At 43.8% G+C, this 20,377-nt stretch overlaps 1 protein-coding gene across 4 annotated transcripts in view; it reads right to left on the bottom strand.

Annotated features, from left to right (window-relative positions):
• Positions 1–20,377, bottom strand: part of RABEP1 (rabaptin, RAB GTPase binding effector protein 1) — a 102,546-nt gene that overhangs the window by 81,458 nt on the left and 711 nt on the right. The gene's annotated exons all lie outside the window — the stretch shown is intronic.

The raw sequence follows: 20,377 nt of genomic DNA, 5'->3' as shown, positions 1-20,377 counted from the left end.
AATCCACAAGGAAGGAACGGGGGTGGGGGGGTCGAAAGCTCCCGGAAACGGTAACACACATGCTCAGCAGGCAAGTCAAGGCTGCCATCAGTGCTGACGACACGACCGGCCCCAGCGAGGGTGGTGCCCTAACCTGGGTGGTCCTCTTCCGAGACCCACCACGCTAGTCTAACCATGAGGAAAACATGGGACAGACTGCAACTGGGGAGGCAGTCTACAAAACACCTGACCAGTCCTTCCTGACAACGGTAAGCTCACCAAAAACAAAGTCAGAGAAACTGTCAGTCCAGCGAGAGGAGAAACAGGGACTAAATGCAATGTGCTATCCAGACAGGGTCTAGGCACACGGAAAGGACACTGAGAAAAAGCTGAGGAAATCTGAACACACCATGGACTTTGGTTCAGAATATCGTATCGCCATTAAGTTCACTAACTTGACGAACGTACCGTACTAAAGCACGCTGTTATTAATGGAGGACACTACGTGTGCAGCATGAAAACTCTGTACCCTCTTCCCAACTTTTCTGTGAGTCCACAACTATCCTCAAATAAAGTTTATTTTTTAAAATGCTACAGGTTAAACTCTGGTCTTCAAATTCAAAAAAATGAATGCCTTTATTGATGCTTTAACTAGAGGTTTGGCCACACTGACCACGCAGCAAAGCCCGAATACCCCTCCACACACAACCACCGCCCTGCCCTCCCACCCCCAGTCTTCACAGTCAATAAGAATGAAAAACAGATGCATTTAAATACTTAGCTGAGAAGCAGACTTCTCTTCCTGTCCTACTTAGTGTTAATATACTCTGTAAGATCTGATTTTATCTCCTAATAACCCTTAGTTTTCTTGGACTTGGACAGAGAACAAGCACAGAGAAAAAGCAGAGTTTAGACAGGACTGCAGACAGTACGTTGAAAAGCCTCAGAAGAGAGAAACAGACCTCACGGACATCAGGAGGCCTGGGTCACAGAGAAAAACAAACCATAACTAGAGCCGAACTAAAATCTCATACCGTTTAATATAAAAGCAAACAAACGTAAGTTCAAAATACACCAGCACTGGAAAAGTCACCAGCTTACAGCTCAGTCCCCAAGCTCATACTCGTAATAATAAATCGTTGATAAAAGATTTAATGATGTCCAGCCCACGTTGTTTAAGGAAACAGGGTGAAGTGTAATTTATTTTGGAACAATAATACATGCTACATCCTGGCACCCAGAATGTGGTCTCTAAATACAGTTTCCCACTACAAGGAACTAGGGCTCCTCAGGGGAAAAAAAAAAGACCGACTCCAGGCCTGGGATAGGAAGTGTACAGAACAAACCTGAAACACCTTGGCATCTACTGGGGTCGTGTCACAGGACTTAGGAGTCTTAGAGGATACGGTGGGCCAAAGAGATCATTTGAACATCAAAGTACCACCGCTCCCCCCCAAGACACGTTCACTTCCTGATCCTCAGAACCTAAAATATTAACCTTATATGGCAAAAGACATGACTGAGGATCTTCAGGAGTTTGTGGATTACCCAGTGGGCCCCAAACGCAATCTATATGCACCTTTACAAGAAAGAAACGGGCGTTGTGAGACACACAGAGGACCAGGCGACAGGACCACCAGGCAGGCATGGAGCCAGGTGGCCAGGGGATGCCAGCAGCCACCGGAAGCTGAAGAGACCAGACCTGACGCCCCCTAGAGCCTCTGGAGGGAGCGCAGCCCTGCCGACGCCTGATGCTCCGGCCCAGAGATACTGATCCAGGACTTCTGGCCTCCTCAACCGTGAGACCGTGAATTTCTGTTGTTGTAAGTCATCCCGTTTGTGGTGATTTGTTGGGGGAGCCGTAGTAAACTAATACAACCAACCAAAATAACGATAACGAAGTAAAACACAAATACACATTATTTAAATCCACATATTCTTCATGCATGAAGGAAAAAAGAACCTGACTGCTCACCTTGGAAGGATTCTGGGCAACCATGTCGTTAGTTTGAAAACTCCCCAGGGTAAAGTATCACTCCTTTATCGCCCAAGTCCCACACACACTGTACCTTAAAGTAGCAAAACACACGCGGAGAATTTTTCTTTATAGACGTAGACAGCTATTAATTACTGTTTACAAACCCTACTGAATGGAGAAATCTAGGAAATGATCATCAATGGCCTTACATCTCAAAAAGAGACAACCTGACACGACGTGCCCCCGACAGACGTACAGACTACTACTCTGAGACAGTCTTCAAAAAGGCAAAACGAGGGGCGCTTGGGTGGCCCAGTCGGTTGAGCACCCACTCCTGATTTTGAGTCAGGTCATGATCTCGGGGTACATGCGTTCAAGCTCAGAGTCTGCTTGGGATCCCCTCTCTCCCTCTCTCTCTGCTCCTCCCCTGCTGGTGTTCTCTGTCTCTTAAACTTAAAAACAAAAAAAAAAAAAAAGCAAAACGAAACCACCACACACACACACAAGATAACAAAACCATGTAGCAAACCAAAAAACCCAGATCTATGACTTGAAAATTTTTTAATGTTTCCTGTATTTTTTTTTAATGTTTTAATGGGGTTTTTTTGAGACAGAGCACAAGTGGGAGAGGGGCAGAGAGAGAGAGAGAGAGAGAGACACACACACAGAATCCAAAGCAGGCTCCAGGCTCTGAGCTGTCAGCACAGAGCCCAACACGGGGCCCAAACTCATGAACCACAAGATCATGACCTGATCCAAAGTCAGACACTTAACCAACAGAGCCACCCAGGCACCCCTGATTATGACTTTAGATCTAACTTCCAATTTAGAGGAAACACAGAAGGCAGAAGCATATGGAGAACACCAAAATATGGACACAATCAGCAAGTTCCAAGAGTGGACATAGCTACGGGATGGATTTCTTCAACAAATGAATTATAAGGGACAAAAAGAGACCAGACGCATCAACCGATTTTACGAATGGCCCTTATTCTGGATCCTGATTTGAACAAATTCAACTTTTTAAACTGAGACAGAGGAAAAAATTTCAGCCATGACCCGCCTGTGCATTTGATGATGAAGAATTATTGTGAACTGTTTTTAGTTTTTAGGTGTTATAATGGTACTGTAGCTATGTTTACATACATCCCAAACTATTTCCAAATGAAATCGTGCATGCCTGAGATTTGCTATCCAAAAATCCAGGAGAGGAGGTAGAGAGAGGGTTCCAGAAAAAACAAGACTCGCTGCACACCGACAGTCATGACACGTGGACGAGTGGAGGGCAGGGGGTCTACCTACGCATCTTTTTACCTCCCAGGTGTTTACAACGTTCCAGAGAAAGGACGCGTAGGGTTATTATTTTTTTTTTTTTTGTCTTGCCTCTTCTGTGTTGACAGCTTAAGTCTAAATTAGCTGAAAAATAATATGCTCATAAAACATCATTCCCCCACCATTCCAGATAATGGGGCTTTTATACACATTCACACACACAAGTCACAATGGAGAACTATTTAGTCAAAAAATTTAATTGTTTCTGGTTATTACCCATTCCTTTAATATAAAGTAGTAATTGGTTTCGAATCTTCTTAAGATTTATCATATGAGGGGGCGCCGAGGTGGCTCAGTCAGTTAAGCATCCAACTTTGACTCAGGTCATGATCTCATGGCTTGTGGGTTCGAGCCCCAGTCAGGCTCTGTGCTGACAGCTCAGAGCCTGAAGCCTGCTTCGGATTCTGTGTCTCCCTCTCTCTCTGCCCCTCCCCTGCTCACGCTCTCTCTCAAAAATGAATAAATGTTAAAAAAAATAATAATAAAAATAAAATATTTATCATGTATAGGGAAAAAGTCAAACCTTTATTAGAATCCTGTTTTATCATACTGTAAATTCAAATTCCTTATGTACACAGTTCTTCATTCTAACACAGAAAACCTAAAATGTAGATGTAATTTCCGATCTGCCTACACTTGTGTTATAAAAAGGCCACCATCTAGCTACAAAATTGACATTGGAAGTTACTTATCAGAAAAAAGTTCTTCATAAGTATATAAAAATACAGAGTTTATATGTTATTTATAAGGCAAGTTGAATGCGTTATTTATGAGCTTTTCAGAAACATCAAGGTCATACATAAGAGGGATCGCAACTTTGGTAAATAGCCAACGTGCCTACAAGTGCATAAAGAAAAGTAATTCTTATGTCCCTAGATGGTGACATGAGAAACCAACAGGTAAAACATTTCAAGCAGAGAGCACTGACCTTGATACTGGGGGGGGCAAGGGGCGAAATGCTGACCTGCCAAGGCCCAGACAGACCTCCCTGTGACCACAGGTATTTAACACAGGAGATGAACACAGAGCATTCCCTCATCACATGAGTGGGAACTAGAATCAGGTGTTCAGACCACCTCCTAGGGCTTCTCTTTCATTGACTCGCACTGGTCGCTTACATGCTGAAATACATTACTTACTTACAAATTACTTTCCCTTACAGTAAGAGCATCATACTGTCAGATTATTCTGTTCATCGTGTGCATAATTTTACATCGGAATGGTAAAGGGGCATCTGAAAGCAGTTGGTCATAAACCAGTGATTCTCAACTGGAGGTGCCTCTGCTCCCCAGAGGGCATCTGGCGAGGTGGGAACCGTTTCTGGGCTTCACAGCATGGGGGAGGGGTCCCGGCACCCACTGGGCAGAGGCCACAGATGCCGCTACACCCTAGGGCATACAGGGCGGCCCTGCACAACAAAGAAGTATCCAGCCCGGAGGTCAAAAGTGACAAAGGCGAGCGATCTGCCATCAACTCACAAAGCGAGTGCCAGTCTAGACAACAGGTCAACGGTCCCTACTGTGCAGAGGCCCATCCAAATCGACAGCGGGTCCCCAAAGCTCCGCGGGCGTCCTCTCCGTCCTGCACCGACACTTACCGACACTCGCCATGTCACAGCAGAATGAAGTTTGATGGAAATACTGCACACGTGCAGGCAAGACCCAGCCATCCTACCAAAACTGTGCAAACACCGCGTATAAAACATTCATGGGATGGGGTGCCTCGGTGGCTCAGTCGGCTAACCGTCCGACTTCAGCTCAGGTCACGATCTCACGGTTCAGGGGTTCAAGCCCCATGTCGGGCTCTGTGCTGACGGCTCAGAGCCTGGAGCCTGCTTCAGTTTCTGGGTCTGTCTGCCCCCTCCCCCGCTCATGCTCTGTCTCTGTCTCAAACATAAATAAAAACATTTTAAAAAAATTAAAATATCCATGGGTATTTTTCAAAGTTTAAAAAACGTCTTTTAATGCAAGAAGACAGCGCATAAAGGAAATAATTTCATTTCTTGTCCCAAATTCAACCAGGTCACTCAGTAATAACCAAACAAAAAGGCTTTCCCTTTCTTAATCACCACACAAGAAATACTCTGGTGATGAGAATAAAGAGAAGGTTTCATCCACAAGTGTCTTTAAGGCTGTTGAAAGAGTGGACGTGGTCCACAGGCAGGTGACGTTTCCACCTGTACAGGTGACGCCCTCCCAACACCATCACTTGCTCTCCTTTGATCACTTTGCCAAACTAATTCAGACTGATGGCAACAAAGTTTCACACCCCAAAAAATACCTAGACTTGCTGGAGTAATGCCTTCATATGAAAAGCTCTTAATGAACGATAAAGAGACAAACATGATCTAATGGTTAAAGGATAAAGATAGATCGTTTGCAAAAGCCGAACAGAAACCAAAGAAATGCAAATCTGAACAAGACTCCTGCTCACCAGCCAATTTTTGGGGGACTTTTTTTTAAGACACCACTATTTAGTGCTGGCGTGCTCAGGCACTGCTGGTGGGAGCACAAAAGACTACAATCTTAAAGGATGGCGTAATTAACATTTTTTGTTTTCCATATTTTATGGGGCTTTAACATCATGGGGCCCCACTGCCAGGAAGGGACTGCCCCTCCCAGGGCTGGCTAATTCCTCTGGGTAATAATGCACCTATGAACATGCCTACCGCATGCAAACCAACTAATCCCAAGTCCACACTACAACTACCTCACTGATCTAACTCTTACACACCAAGCCGGTACTTCCCCCTGCCCTAAACCCCATGCACGGCCAGGTATCAGAAAACCAGAGACAACCCCCATAGACCAGAGCACTCTGACATCGTTCAAACCATACAATCCTAACCTTGTTCAATCTCGCCTACTCTGTCCCACCTGTTCCCTTCCACGGAGACAATGAAGGCTATAGGCCATGCTTTCCCCGTGCTCCTTCTGCCTATGTGACCTGGCCTTTTTCCATGGGACCCTGCAAGACACAGCATGCCTCCCTCTTGGCGACTGTAAGTAATAAACTCTTCTTTCAAAGGCAGTTGTCTCTGTATCTGTCACCTTACTGTACCTGATTAAAACAAATCCAGGGTCTATTTCAAGACAGGTGATTATGTGGTAGTCAACAACAAGTCTTAAAAGCTGGGTACGCCTGGGTGGCTCAGTCGGTTAAGCGTCTGACTTTGGCTCAGATCATGATCTCACGGTTCATGGGTTTGGGCCCCACATCGGGCTCTGTGCTGACAGCTCGGAACCTGGAGCCTGCTTCAGATTCTGTGTCTCCATCCCCCTCTCTGCCCCTCTCTGGCTCACACTCTGTCTCTATCTCAACACTAAACAAACATTAAAAAAAAAAGTCTTAAAAGTCTGTATATTCTTTAATCAAGCAATGTCACTAACAAGAATTTATCCTAAAAGAGTAATCATAGATACTAATTGCAACAATGTTGACTGTCTAACAATAGAAAAATGACCAAAAAGATTACAAAGGAGCTTTACAATTTCAAGATGAAACCTCACAGAAAACAAAACAAATTCTATCAAATCTATAGGGAATAAATATTTCCTACATTATTTAAACTTTCCTCAGTATAGTAAAAGATACAATATTTCCCAGTTTATTTTACCAGGCTTGGATAATCAAGACACCAAAACCTAAGGTAGTTCCAAAATGGAAACACAGGCCAACTGCACTTACGAATATAATCGCAAAACAGTTAAAACATTAGCAAATCGAATCTAGATGCATACTAGTTAGAACAAACAACTTGAGTTTATCCCAAGTATACAAAAATTTGTCCAACATTAAGAAATACTTTAATATTATGAAACAGATCAAAAAGGCCTGAAACAAAAACGTCCGATATAAGGATGATCCATGTGCCTTAAGGAGAGGATCCAACCAACATAATAAAGGAAATACTAAAAGACCTAAAGGAATAAATACTCCCAAGGGGCAATCAGAACTGAATCTGCAGGGGCACCTGGGTGGCTCAGACAACTGAGCGTCTGACTCTGGATTTCGGCTCAGGTCATGATCTCCCAGTTGGCAGGATCCAGCCTCACAGCGAGCTCTGCACTATCAGCACAGAGTCGGCTTGGGATTCTCTCTTCCTCTCTGCCCCTCCCCTGCTTGCGTGCATGCTCTCTCTCTCCCTCTCAAAATAAACAAGCAGGTTCACATGGGAGGAAAGGAAAAGAAGAAACCTGGACCATCGCCATCCTCGAGCAGTTGAACCTGCCCTGGACTGCTTTCTTTACTTCTGAACTTGCTACACACGCACACAAACACACAAACACACACTGAATCCTTTACTTGTGTAAGCCACTAGAGATTGGATTTCCAATTGCTCTGAGAGAAGTATTCCTAACACACAAGAATACATCAAAATGTATATGTATCAAAAGTACATATTTTAAAAGTACAAATTTTAAATGTACACAACCTTTGAAACAACTACAGATTTACTGACGGAAATATCTGCACAAATGTTTAGAAACGTATGTGTCAGGAAGTTTACTACAGTGCTATCTGTAATAGAAAAAAATTGAAAACTTAAATATTCATGGAGAATATTACACATATTAGGGAATCCATACAATGTAATACTACACAGTCATTAAAAATAACACTATTTAAGGAGCACCTGGGGGGCTCAGTCAGTTAAGCATCCGACTTCAGCTCAGGTCATGATCTTGTGGTTCATGAGTTTCAGCCTCCTGTCCGGCTCTGTGCTGACAGCTCAGAGCCTGGAGCCTGCTTTAGATTCTGGGTCTCCCTCTGTCTCTGCATTTCCCACTCACGCTCTCTCTTTCTCTCTCAAAAAAAAATAAATAAACATTAAAAAAAAAGATTATTGAATAGATCATGAACATTTCTTCCTGTAAGTGGGAAGAGTATCCTATAAAAATACTATTATATCGAGGCGCCTGGGTGGCTCAGTCAGTTGAGCATCACTTTGGCTCAGGTCATGATCTCACACTTCGTGAGTTCGTGCCCTGCATCGGGCTCTGCTGACAGCTCAGAGCCTGGAGCCTGCTTCGGATTCTGTGTCTCCCTCTCTCTCTGCCCCTTGCCAGCTCACACTCTGTCTCTCTGTTTCAAAAATAAATAAATAAACATTAAAAAAAATTTTAAGGGGGCGCCTGGGTGGCTTGGTCGGTTAAGCGTCCAACTTCGGCTCAGGTCATGATCTCACGGTCCGTGAGTTCGAGCCCCGCGTCAGGCTCTGTGCTGACAGCTCAGAGCCTGGAGCCTGTTTCAGATTCTGTGTCTCCCTCTCTCTGACCCTCCCCCGTTCATGTTCTGTCTCTCTCTGTCTCAAAAATAAATAAACATTAAAAAAAAATTTTTTTTTTAATTTTAAGAATCTGAAGGAGTAATAATATACTTAATGCATTTAAAGTCTCATAAAGCACTTTAATTGTAAAGATTTTTGTTGGAGATATCTTTACTTTTTAAACTCAATCAATGAGCTTTTCTCTACAGGCCTTTTATGGGGGGTGGGCAGGAAAGGGGAGCATGGTGGGCAGACTTAATGTGATCATTCCAAATTTTATCTGAATTAATAAATACCAAAGAGTAGCGGGGGAAAACTTGAGAAGATGAACAATGAGGGGTTCCTGGCTCTTAAAATACTAAAACGTTAGAAAAGTATAGGTACAGCAATTGTTATTGCAATTAGGTACAATTGTTATTGCAAATAGGTACAGCAATATTGTTATGGTATTACACCGGAATAGATAAATTAACAGAACAAAATACAATCCAGAAATGGACTCAAGTATTCCTGGATAGTTAGCATATAATAAACAGTGGCATTTCAAAGTCAATGGAGAGAAATGGATTAATCACCACATGGTACAAGAAGTTTTGGTTAGCCATTTGAAAATAAATTGTAGGAGCTGGATTCCTATCTCAGTCCTTACATCAAAACAAATCCCAGGGTGATCAAATATTTAAAAGCAAATACTAGACCACAAAGAGGTAGAAGTAAATCCAGAAGCTATAAAGGAAAACACTTTTAATTCACATAAAAATTAAAATACTTCCATTTGCCGAAACATCTCAAAATTAAAAAACAAACTGGGGGAGGGGCATCTGGGTGGCTCAGTCAGTTGAGCGTCCGACTTCAGCTCAGGTCATGATCTCCCAGCTTGTGAGTTCGAGCCCCGTGTCAGGCTCTGTGCTGACAGCTGGGAGCCTGGGGCCTGCTTCAGATTCTGTGTCTCCCCCTCTCTCTGCCCCTCCCCCACTTGTGCTCTGTCTCTCTCTCTCTCTCAAGAATAAACATTAAAAAAATTTTTTGAATTTAAAAAAACTGGGGGAAATTTCTGCTGCACCTGCTACACACGGGACAAAGAAGTCAACTCCCCCCTATGCAAAGAACTTAATTTGTTAAATTAAGGAGCTAGACATTCTCTCTCATGCCCTGATGGGGAGCCTGTAAACTGTCGAACCTTTTTGAAAGAGAATTTGGATTTGTCATTAAATTTTTAAATGTGCACATTCTCTGACTCAGTAATTCCAGTTCGAGGAATTTATACCACAAAAAACACTCACATGAGTGTGCAAAAACAGGTACAAGAATATTCACTGCAGCATTACTGTAATGGCACAAGTATTTCTCAATGGGAACTTAATTTAAAAAATCATAATGCATCTATATTGTGTAACCACAAAAATTAATACCTATTTAAAAATCGATGACATAATCTATATCAAAAACAAAGTGAAGCTTGAGAATGGCATAGGCAGCACGATTCCACTTTTAAATCATCAGAATGAGTACAATTCTTAAAAACTGGGAAAGACATATACCAGGCCTCTAACAGTGCTTATCTGAGGGATGAGCTTATATGGACTTTTCCTCTCATGTTAGATATTATGAATTATTTTACCACGAACATTTATTATTTCCAATGCAAAAATTTCTTCTTCTTATTTTTATTTTAGAGAGAGCATGCAAGCAGGGGAGGGGCAGAGGAGGAGAAAGAGAATCTCAAGCAGGCTCCACGCTCAGTGCAGAGCCCAATGCAGGGCTTGATCCCAGGACCCTGGGGATCACGACCTGAGCCAAAATCAAGAGTCAGGTGCTCAACCGACTGAGCCACCCAGGTGCCACCGCCAAGTTTTTAATTAAGAAATTTAGGGCGCCTGGGTGGTTCAGGCGATTGAGCACCCGACTGTTGATTTTTGGCTCAGGTCATGAGCTCACAGTCATGAGATCAGGTCCCTGCGGGGCTCCCCGTTGGGGGAACCTGTTTAAGATTCTCTCTCTCCCCCCCCCCTCCTTCTGCCTCTCCCACCTTCAAAAAGATAAAAATTTTAAAAAAGGGGGACTCTCTTTGAAAAAAAGAAAAAAGAAATTTAGGAACACATAGCATGAAAGAATAGACAAATGTAGCAATGGAACAAACAGCACGAGAAACAGAGCCACACAAATACCGTCAACTGATCTGTGACAAAGAAGGAAAGACAGTTCAACAGAGAGGACAGTCTTTTCAACAAATAGCACTGGAACAGCTGGATAGCCACATCGAAAAAAAAAGAATCATCTAGATAGAGACCTTACAACCTTCACAAAAATTAACTCAAAATGAGTCACAGACCTAGATGTAAAATGCACAACTATAAAACTCCTAGAGCAAAACCACAGGAGAAAACCTAGATGACCTTGGGTACAGCAATGACTTTTCAGATTCAACACCAAAGGTAGAATCCATGAAAGAAATAATTGATAAGCTGGACTTCATTAATATTAAAAACTTCTGCTCTGCAAGAGACACTGTCAAGGAAGTGAGAACAAGCCACAGACTCAGAGAAAATACTTGCAAGAGACACATCTGATAAAGGACTGGTATCCAAAATATAAAAAGAAACCTTGAAACTCCACAGTTAAGAAAATGAACCATCTGATTAAAAGATGGGCCAAAATTCGCCTGGGTGGCTCAGTCGGTTAAGCGTCTGACTTCGGCTCAGGTCGTGATCTCACGGTTATGGGTTCAAGCCGTGTGTCGAGCTCTGTGCTGACAGCTCAGAGCCCGGAGCCTGCTTTGGATTCTGTGTCTCCCTCTCTCTCTGCCCCTCCCCCCACTCATGCTCGCGCGCGCGCGCTCTCTCTCTCTCTCTCTCTCTCAAAGGTGAATAAATGTTAAAAAAAAATAAAAATTAAAAATAAGTAAGTAAAATTCTGAACAGACACCTCACAAACGATAGAGCGATGGCAAATAAACATACGAAAAGATGCTCAACATCACATCCCCTGTCATTAGAAAACTGCAAATTAACACGAGACACCACTGCACACCTACTAGAACGGATAAAACCCCAAGCACAGACAACACCAAACGCTGCTGAGCGTGTAAAGCAATAGGAACTCTCACGCGTTCCTACTCTTACCGTACGGCCCAGCAATTGCACTCCTTGGTTTCACCCAAATGAGCTGAAAACTACATCCACACAGAAATCTGTATTACACAGCTTTACTCATGATCGCCCAAATTTGGAAGCAACCACGACGTCCTTCCACGGTGAAGGGATAAACTGGAACATCCACACAGTGCAACAGCAATCGGTGCCGAAAAGCCACAAAAAGACATGGAGGCTCCTTAAATGCATACTGCTATGTGAGAAGAGCCAATGTGGAGGATTCCAATTATATGACATTCTTGAAAAGGCAGAAGTATGGAAACAGTGGAAAAAAAGATCAGTGGTTGCCAAGGATTTAGGGGGAAAGAGGCATGAACAGGTGGGACACGGGATTCTTAGGGCAGCAAAAATGCGTACTGTATACAACAGCCAATGGATACGGCTCATCGCACGCGTCCAAACTCACAGGATGTCCAACACCAAGAGCGACCCCTGATATAAACGACAGACTCTGGGTGAGAACCATGTGCAGGTTCACCGACTGTAACAAATGTACCACACGGAGGTGGAATGTTGGTGGCGGGGCGTCTGGCGGGGTACGGGGTATAAGGGACGGTTCTTTCTGCTCAACTTTGCTGCAAACCTGACACTTCTCCAAAGGGGCACCTGGATGGCTCAGTCAGTAGAGCATGTGACTCTCGATCTCGGGGTTACACAATCCAGCCCCACGTTGGGTGTAGCGATTACTTAAAAATAAAATCTTAGGGGCACCCGGGTGGCTCGGCTGGCTGAGCATCTGACTCTTGATTGCAGCTCAGGTCATGACCAGGGTGGTAGGATTGAGTCCCGCATCAGGCTCTGCCCTGAGCGTGGAGTCTGCTTCAGATTCATATTCTCTCTCTCTCTCTCTCCCTCCCTCCCTCCCTCCCCCCCTCCCCAGCTCATTCTCTCTAAATTTAAAAATAAACAAGAAGCTCCACTATGTGTTGTCAAAATGCTGTAAATGAATAAAAGCTCCATTATTGTAATAGCACATTGTCCTTTGACTTTCTTGCAACGAAAACCTATAGCTCATGTGTATTCTATGGCAAACAGTGTGCTGGGGACAGCACCATCAGCCTGCCCTTTCCACATGGAGTCTGTATTCACCACCAGACTTCCAGTCCATAATGAAAGGAGCATTTCTATCCTGTTGTAATATTCGCAACACCATGCCCGCCATGCATTAAGCAGAAACAGTAAAATATTTATTTAAAGAATGAAAGTATTAAGGAAAATGGAATGATACTGGGAAAGTCTCATGCCTTTTACCTATAATCAAGTTACGTCAATTATAGGATTCTGCTCAGGCGACACCATGAGGCATATCAACAGAATTCATTCTGCGTCAACGGAAGCAGTAACCAGAAGACAGCCCCACTCGCCCCCTAAAGTCCAGTGCCAGCTCTGCTACGAGGCAGGTCACATCCCTCTCTTTAGTCCTCACTTCCTGGTCTGTAACATTAGGGAAGACAACTAGCCGTTAGGACCCCTCTCGGGAAGACAGCTCTGTACCTACTACTCCCTACAGGCAAAACACATCCAGAGAACATCAGGCGCCACCACAAGTCATTACCAACGGACATCTGTCACAAAGATCAACAAAAGAATGTCAGGCATTACAAACACACCAAAAAGAATAAAACACCTAAGGGCACCCGGGTAGCTCAGTCAGTTTGGCTCAGGTCATGATCTCGCGGTTCATGGGTTCAAGCCCTGCGTCGGGCTCTGTGCTGACAGCTCAGAGCCTCTGATTCTGTGTCTCCCTCTCTCTCCCCCTCCCCCACTCATGCTCTGTCTCTCTGTGTCTCAGAAATAAACATTAAAAAAATTTTTAATAAGTAAATACTTTAAAAAAATTTTAAATAAGATACCTGGGAATAAACTCAATGAAAGAGGTGAAAGACCCCTATAAACTATAAAACACCGATGAAAGAAATTGAGGATGACATAAACAAATGGAAAGACATTCATGCTCATAGACTGGATGAATACCCTTAAAACGTCCATACTTCCTAAAGCAATCTACAGATTCAATGCAATGCCTATCAAAATACCAACAGCATTTTTCACAGAACTAGAATAATGCTGAAATTTGTATGGAATCACAAAAGACCCCAAACGGCCCAAGCAATCTTGAGAAAGCAAAGCAAAGCCAGAGGCATCACAATCCCTACTTCAAGCTATACGACAAAGCTCTAGCATCAACACAGTATGGTCCTGGCACAGAAACAGACACACAGGTCAAGGGACTAGAGAGCCCAGAAATAAACCCATGCTTGTATGGTCAATTAATCTATGAAAGAAGAGGCAAGAATATACAATGGGGAAAAGACAGTCTCTTCAATAAATGGTGTTGGGAAAACTGGACACCCACACACGAAAGAATGAAACTGGACCATTTTCTTACACCATACACAAAAATAAACTCAAAACGGATTAAAGACTTAAATGTGAGACCTGAAGTCATAAAAATCCTGGAAGAGACTACAAGCAGTAATTTCCCTGACATCAGACATGGCAACATTTTTCTAGCTGTGTCTCCGGAACCAAGGGAAACAAAAGCAAAAACCATTAGGAGTACATCAAAATAAAAAGCTTTTGCACAGCAAAGGAAACCAACAAAACAAAAAGGCAACCTAGTGAACAGGAGCAGATACTTGCAAATGATATATCCAATAAGGGTTACTATCTAAAATACATAAAGAACTTCTACAACTTACCACCAAAAGAACAAACAATTCAATTTAAAAAATGGGCAGAGGGGCACCTGGGCGGCTCTGTTGGTTAAGCATCCAACTCTTGATTTTGGCTCAGGTCATGATCTCACGGTTTGTGAGACAGGGCCCCATGTCAGGCTCCACACTGTTAGTGTGGAGCCTGCTTTGGATTCTCTCTCTCCCCCTCTCTCTGCTCCTCGTCCACTCTCTCTCCCTCGAAATAAACTTACAAAAAGGGGAAAAAAAAGGGAGGGGGGGCAGAAGACCTGAATAGACATTTCTCCAAAGACATCCAGATGGCCAAAAGACACATGAAAAGATGTTCAACATCACTAATATTAGGGAATGCAAATCAAAACCAAATGAGCTATCACCTTACAGCTGCCAGAAAGGCTAGAATCAAAAAGACAAGAAATAACAAGTGTTGACAACAATGTAGAGAAAAAAGAACCTCATGCACTGTCGGTGGGAATGCAAACTAGTGCAGCCGCTCTGAAAAACAGAATGGAGGCTCCTCAACTAATTAAAAATAGAAATATCATATCATCCAGTAATCCCTGTACTGGCTATACACCCTAAGAGAACAAAAACACTAATTCAAAAGCATATGTGTACCCCTATGCTTCCTGCAGCATTATTTACAATACCTAAAATATGGAAGCGGCCCAAGTGTGTTCACTGACAGATGGACAGATAAAGATGTAGCACATATGCGTGTGTGTACACACACACACACACACACACACACACACACACACACAATGGAATTTTATGGAGCCATAAAAAAGAACGGGCTCTTGCCATTTGTGACAATATGGATGGACCCAGAACGTATTGTGCTAAGTGAAATAAGTCAGAGAAAAACAAATACGGTATGATTCCACTTATATGTAAAACCCTAAAAAACAAATGACTAAAGTAACAAAAAGCAGAGACCAACCCATGAATGAGAACTAATGGCTGCCAGACGGGCTGGGGGCAAAATGGGTGGAGGGCAGAGGGAGGCCCAGGCTTCCAGGAATGGAATGAATAAGCCATGGGGACAAGAGTTTCAGCGTGGGCACAGTCAGTGGTGCTGCAAAAGTGTCATGTGGTGACCGACGGGATCGCTTGTGCTCATAGCATCATGTACAGACCTACCAGATCCCCGTGCTGGACCCCGATCTAATGTAACACTGTGTACTAACCACACTTCCTTTTTTTTTTTTTTTACAAAAAAATTCTGTAAAGACACCTTCGGGTGCCTGAAAGGCAACGCAAGTTTAGGCTGATACAATTGGGGGGGGGGGGGGGAACCTCCGGTTATCGAATGAGGAAAAAGAACAAAGATACCTCCCTGCAGACCTCTTCTTGTTGGTGGTAGCAGCTTCGTCTCTGATCCAACAGAGAAGGACCTTCTACCGCTAGGCCCCTCAGTTCACATTAGCGGCCCCCACCCCCGCCCACTCCCTCAGATCAGAATCCTTGAGAGGAGAACTGTGGCTCTCGAATTCACTTCTGTAACCGCCCCCGCACATTACCTGCCACAGCTGTATCACACAAATATGTTTACTAAATACTCCCCTGAAGACGAAACTCAATTTAATGATTATACCAAAAACGCACATCAAATTTCACTGCATAAAGACCTAGTGTAAGATGTAGTCCCAAGATTTTAGAAAGCAGAACCCTTAAGATTCAAAGGCAGTTCTGTCCACAGGGAGCCAGGTAAGACACCCAAATTAAAGAATATCACACAATCCTGGACTAGTGTGTGTGGGGATGTTGGAGTATTAAGACAGGGGGGCTAACTCAGAGCTTCCGTGTTTTGGTGGATCAAGTACCTGCAAGTTTAGTAGTTGGGAGACTTAGGAAGTTATAACAAACAAACAAATTTATGAATTAGTCAATAATGGATGTTAAAAAAAAATTGGAAGAAAAATAAAATTAGATCCCTATGTCACATCAAAAATAAGTTCCAGATGCAGGTGGCTTCCCCCGGCAAGCCAGAAGTGGATTTCCAGTAAGTCCTGCAGACGTGGCCTCCCAGAGGGCCAACAGAGTCTGGATCTGAGTTCTGGGAGTGGCCTCTTAAAGATTTATTCCTTCCCTGGGTGCTCTGCCTCAGCCTAGAGGCACTGACTGCTCCACACACCTGCTATTCCTACATTCTTTACAATTTTCTTTTGCTCTTAGGTATTCTCCTATTACTTAATAATTCTTTTTTTAATTTTTTTTTTAACGTTTATTTATTTCGGGGACAGAGAGAGACAGAGCACGAACAGGGGAGGGGCAGAGAGAGAGGGAGACACAGAATCGGAAGCAGGCTCCAGGCTCTGAGCCATCAGCCCAGAGCCCGACGCGGGGCTCGAACTCACGAACCGTGAGATCGTGACCTGAGCCGAAGTCGGACGCTTAACCGACTGAGCCACCCAGGCGCCCCTACTTAATAATTCTTTACACTAAGCCTCATCACCTTCTTCCTAGATGAATGCCTCCCTTTACTGCCCATCTAGCAGCCTGAGAGATTTTTTAAAACCTAAGTCGTATCACATCACTCGTCTGCTCCAAACTTTCAATGGTCCCCATCGTGAAAACCAATCAATGCTTCGAGGGCCTACAAGATGTGCCTCCACCCCATGACCTCATGTCCTGGGCTCTCCTCTCCCCTCCTCCCCCACCCCCACCCCACGCCCCCCCATAACTTCATTCTGGCCACACCGACCTCCAGGCCCTTCCCCAGACATGCCAGACACACCCTTCCTCAAGGCATCGGCAAAAACCGATCCCTCTGTCTGGAACCCTCTTCCTCCAGACAGCCTCACAGCTGACACCTCTACCTCCTTCAAGTCTCTGCTCCAACATCATCTCCTCAATAAGGCTCCGACCACCCTATTTAAAACCCACCCGTCCCCCTTCCTTTTACACTACTTTTTTTCTTCCACAGCATTTACCACCTGACCATCCATACTATTCGCTTACATCTGTTTAGTATCTGTCTCCCCACACTAAGACAGGGTCAGTTATGATCGGTGTTGCCCACTAATGCATATTCCAAATACCCAGAACTGTGCCTGGCAAGTACCACACACTCGTATTTGTGGAATATATAGTTTTAAACTGGTCTGTGGGATTATCTAGTCAATGGGCCTCTGATTCACTGCCAAGGAGCAGGGACTGGTCTGGTTTTGTTCACCACTGAATTTCCTAGAACCTAAGGCAGAGCTCAGCAAAAACCAGGTACGCAAACATTTGTTAATCGAAGAATATCATCTTTTTTTATCTGTCAGAAGATACACATTCAAAACGACGGCGGCATTACCCAGGGCTGCTAAGAGTGTAAAGGAAACCCAATCTCTCATATTGCTGGCAGGCATGTAAATGATGCCTTTTTTGAGAGCAAGCTAGCAATAGCTATTAAAATTTAAACCACTCAGAGCTCCTATCCTTGAATTCAGTAATCTTACAGAAGTAAAAGAGTACCTGAAAAACAGGTACAAGGTTATCTACTGCAGCACCGTTTATAAAATAATGAAAAACTTGAAAGCTATCTACTTGTCCATCAGTAGAAAAACCGGCAAATGACTCATGCACAGTGCACGCATGGGATGAAACACTCCTGAACAAGAGTGAGGCAGACCCAGAACACTGACCCCAGAAAGTAGTCTGTGATCCAGTGAACTGACCAGAGGGCCCAGGCATCAGATGGGCTGGATTTGAATCCGCCCGCACCCCTCTCCCCGCCACATCCTAGCTATAGGTAACTCTAGGCACTTTTAACTTCTTTGTGCTTCAGTTTCCTCGCCAATAAAATAGGAAAAACAGTAACATTATAGCAGCAGTAGCCACCTCCCTGGTAGGAAGATCTCCTGAGATAAAGCACTCAGTACTTACAGCACAGGACACAGCCACAGAACCATCTACAAATACATTTTAAATACAGCTAACATTTATTAAGTGAGACAGACAAGTTGCAGACCTATATATGGACAGCCTGTCCACCTCAGTGGCAAATTTAGCATGTCTGTGTAACTACAGGAAAAAAGTCAAGAAGGAAAAACAATAGTGGTGACTTCTGGGAGATGGGAGGAGACCTAGTTTTTCTTAATACGCATACTTTTTTAATGGAGGAATTTTACAAGGCAGTGTTTTTAAATAAAAAATCAGAGCAAATGCATCTACGATGTAGTTTAACTTCGATTTTAAAATACTAAAATTTGAAAATGTGTACATTGTATATAGTCTTTGAATTCTCGAGATAAAATGGGATAATTAAATGTACATGGAATTTCTTTGGCTACTAAAATCACCTTGATTCTAAGTGAATAAACTAAGATGCACCAGCAAAAAAAAACCAAAATACTTTTTCAATAAATTTACAAGGAATTAAAAAGCTTTTAAAAAGTTACATTTCATCCTATGAATTTACACATAATTCAGTTATTTTCTTCATCTACTGTATTCTCATGGAAACCAAAGATCTGTCAACAAATGAAAACAAACAGTATCAACCAAAAGACAGCTGTTTCTAAAATGAGACAGGCAAGATTAAAGTAAAAAACTAAACAGTGATCTTTTACTGGCAATTCAACACAGAAGAATTCTGCATGTATTTTTAAAACTCAGCAGGGCTAAGACATTCGAGTGTGCCGAAAGCTAACGTGTTAAGAAGTGACCTATATTAAGTTCGGCCAAAGAGAAAAATTAAATCCCCAAGATGAACTTCTAAGAAGACGCTGACACAAAGCACTCGAAAATACTGAATTCTCTCTCCTTCTGCACACAGTGGCTGTGGCTGCTCACTTACCACACTAATTGAAAATAAATATGGCAATCTACACAGACTAAATCCCATCCCAGAGTCACAGGATTTGAAAAACAGGGAATAAACCTGTACTAAGAATAGCAAGGATACAAGACTTCCTAGAGCTAATTTTTCCTACCCTCCTTCAAGTGCTTAGTCATTTCTGCCTATTTACAAGGAAGACCATTTCCCATCTTTAAAAGAGGAGAGAATTTTTATTCCAGGCAGTGGTGTCACCTGAGCTGCCCCAGACATTTATTTCCATGCAACTCCAGGGAAGGTTGCGGCCAGCTAAGCATACCTACCCCTCCAGATCAGAACCAGAAGTGACTGGAGCTCTCGGTATTCCCCCTCTGTCAGCAGTAACAAAGAGGGGTTTGTGGAAAAGCAAAGTTTTCCTCCCTGACACCAAATGCAAAAGGTGAGAAGTGCGGCCTGACCACACGGCAGCTTGCCTCCCGGGTGCGAGAGCCCACCAGAGATCCCTCCCGTCTCTCCCACGGAAACGGAATGCACAGCAACTCCATAGGCAACTAACAAAACCTAACACCAAAGGCCAACAGGCTCCAGAGCACACTTCCAAGAGAGCAGCTAGCCTTAAAATCTGATAACATTGTTTCAGGCTCCCCGAAGGCAAGAACAAAGACTCCGTTTTCCACGAACGAACCGGCTTTTTACAGAGACAACCCCAAGCAAAGGCAAAGTTTATTAAGCACCTACTGTGCGCCCAGCGCCACACGCCAGCATCACTGCTGACACGGAAACTGCTAGGCACACACGCCCACTGCAGGAACACACATGAAAGAACTTCCTCACCTAGACACTTGGCCAAGGGCCAAGCACACGGTCTCCAAACACAACTCCAGGCGGTAAACCCCGGGACGAGGTGGTCGAGCTCTGAAGTCTTGAGCTCAGCCCACGTCCCAGAAGATCAGGAAGGGCTCTGACAACCCAGCTTGGATGACCTAGGATTTGGGGGGGGGGGGGGGGACTCTCTCCTTCCAAGAGGGCAAGGGCTATGCAGACCCGTTTCCCCGACTCGCACATTCCAACACCACCGTCCTCATTATTCCCGAATGCCCCCGCAAGGATGCTGCTGGCCTGGCGCACACGCAGGTGGCCGTCTTCGCGGGGAAAGTGCAAAGGCACGCGTTGGCCTCTCTTGATGAGCAAGCCGAAGGTCAA

The sequence above is a fragment of the Panthera uncia genome, chromosome E1 (genome assembly GCF_023721935.1).
Source record: "Panthera uncia isolate 11264 chromosome E1, Puncia_PCG_1.0, whole genome shotgun sequence".
Classification (NCBI taxonomy): Eukaryota; Metazoa; Chordata; class Mammalia; order Carnivora; family Felidae; genus Panthera; species Panthera uncia.
The sequence above is the reverse complement of the archived record's forward strand: the minus strand, read 5'-3'. Positions and strand labels throughout refer to the sequence as shown.